The sequence below is a fragment of the Coregonus lavaretus genome (genome assembly GCF_964263955.1).
Source record: "Coregonus lavaretus genome assembly, chromosome: 39".
Classification (NCBI taxonomy): Eukaryota; Metazoa; Chordata; class Actinopteri; order Salmoniformes; family Salmonidae; genus Coregonus; species Coregonus lavaretus.
In genome coordinates, this window is record NC_140026.1 from 4,531,416 (window position 1) to 4,534,109 (window position 2,694).

Consider the following 2,694-nt stretch of genomic DNA (forward strand, 5'->3'; position numbering starts at 1 on the left):
GGGGTGTGTGGTTTTTAAAGGGCACAGGGGAGGTTAGTGCGTTTTTTCCCTGGTTTACATGCAGTCTAACTGTCTATCCTGCCCTCTATCCAGATCTGCAATATGCTAATTGTTATGGGTTACATAGACCAAAAAGGTATGAAAATGTTTAGGTTAAGTGATCGGATATTGAGTGCCTTTTCTTTTTACCATAGCCTACTCGGTTCTTAAGTGAAAGTCTGCTCATAATTGAAAGTTGATTTTTTAAATATATATTTTTAGTCTATGGACTTTTTGATTAATATTTATTATTTGAATAGGCCTACACTTGGATAATACAATAATATTTAAACTTTCTATTCAATCAGAATGTATGTCAGACATATGCAACAATGAAATATGGTATAAGCTTAAGTTTCACTTTCACATAGCCAGCTACATGTACACAGACAGACATGCACGAATGCATTTTCATTATATTGATTAATTCTATAGTACTTTATCAATCTAAAATTGAAGAAACCTTGTTTTATAATAGGCTAACTAGCAATCATACCACACATAAAAGCATTCAAAGCTGCATACATTTTTTTATATGAAACACAAGAACAAATAGGAATAGCTGATAGGCCAGCGGAAAGGCCAGGTGCATCATTGCACATAAAAGAACAGTGAAGACATTGAGACATGCAGCTCAAAAGCTCCCCTATTGATCTTGTTTAGGGACTGTAAAAAAGTCTGTCCTGCTCCACTCCTCTGTACCTAACTTCCCCTCACAGTCCCTTCATTTCCCCTTAAGTCCCGTTAGTTTGGCTGCTCAGCCTACCTCAGTTATCCCTCACCTCAATTGTTGTATTGGTAAACATAATCTTTTGCATGCACACGCTACCACAGAGTTTTATATAGTAGCCTTTATTAAGGTGTTTTATTGCGCTGCCATGGGCGAGCTTCTAGAGTTATCCCAGACAGTTCTAGGAGTCTGGCAGATTCTCACACTAGGCTGGAGAGTGCCATAAATCTTGACCCTTTATCAATCCAAGTAATTCGTTTCTCTCTCTCTCTCCAAGAGGTGAATGCTTAAGTTTACGTTTAAATTGATGCTGTGTTTATAGCCTTTTATAGACATGTTGTAAGTGTAATGCCATTTGCCATTTATTCATGTACATATATGTATATTGCATAGTTATAACCCTTAACTAATACTGTTTACATGTGTGCTTATCTTTGTCTCATAGAACCACAACAATAAGATTCCAAGTCATTCGGAATTACCAAAATCATGTAAACATCTTCAAATGGAAACAGCTGTGTCTGTGTGTGTGTGGTGGTGACTATCAAGAGTACAATGATAGGCTTCAACATCATGTTCTTACCGGAAAGCACTATAGAGGACAGAACGAAACCAATCAGTTATAAGAATATAGCGGGTGAGGGCATTCACAGCCAATCGCTTAGACCGGTGAGGGCATACCAGGCTTCTAGCCGGATTTAGTGACCAACAGTTTTTACATGGTCCTTCGTATTGCCGGAATCTGATTTGCTATAGTTGAGATGCTGGAGTACCCAGAAAAGGAGTTGTTTCCACGCCCCAAGATGCAGACGAGTTATCCTGCATCCCTAAGACATATGAAACGCCTGTCACCACCCACCTCAGCCCACACCGCACCACGAAGCCGTCATACACCTGAGGAAGATGAGTTGCGAGGCCCTACACACCTCTCTCATCTAATAGACTACCAGCCCAGCTCCAGGCATCTTAAGTGGTCAGGGAGTGACCACACCCTTACCAGTTGGGAGCTGATGAGGGAATACGAGTACCTGCATCATGAGCAGCAAGAGATCAGAAGGGCGTACTCTATGTCCTCCCGGCCTGAGTCACCGCCGCGGGAGCACCGGTACCTCCACTACTCTCCTGACCACCACCGCTCTAGGCCTCCCCGGCTAGAGACATCGTCACCATCACGGGAGCGCCAGCACTGCCGGTACTCCCCTGAGAGGCACTACTCCAGGCCCTCCAGGCCTGATTGTTCACCACCTCCACGGGACCATTGGACCCACCACTACGTCCCGAGGTGGCCCAGCTATTCAACAGATCTTTGTAGCTCCAGGCCCCCCCAGCTGGAGCCTACGTCGTATCTGCCAGAGTGTTGGGAGCACCCCCCACCCCCTCAGTTTTATTGCTTCTTTAATCAGCACAACAATTTTAAGCTGTGCTAACATAATTGCAAAAGGGTTTTCTAATGATCAATTAGCCTTTTAAAATGATTAACTTGGATTAGCAAACACAACGTGCCATTGGAACACAGGACTAATGGTTGCTGATAATGGGCCTCTGTACACCTATGTAGATATTCCATTAAAAATCAGCCGTTTCCAGCTACAATAGCCATTTACAACATTAACAATGTCTACACTGTATTTCTGATCAATTTGATGTTATTTTAATGGACAAAAAAATGGATCTTCTTTCAAAAACAAGGACATTTCTAAGTGACCCCAAACTTTTGAATGGTAGTGTATGTGTATGCTGTTGTATTATTCTGTTTTAATTGTAATGTATACAGGGCTCTCTTGTAAAATAGATTTGTAATCTTTAATTTGACTCCCTGTTTAAATAAAGGTTAAATAAATAAATAGCCAGATAACATACAGTGGGCCAACTCATATACTGTTCTTCTGAAATACATTCTCTTCACATAATAATGTTGATTTAGA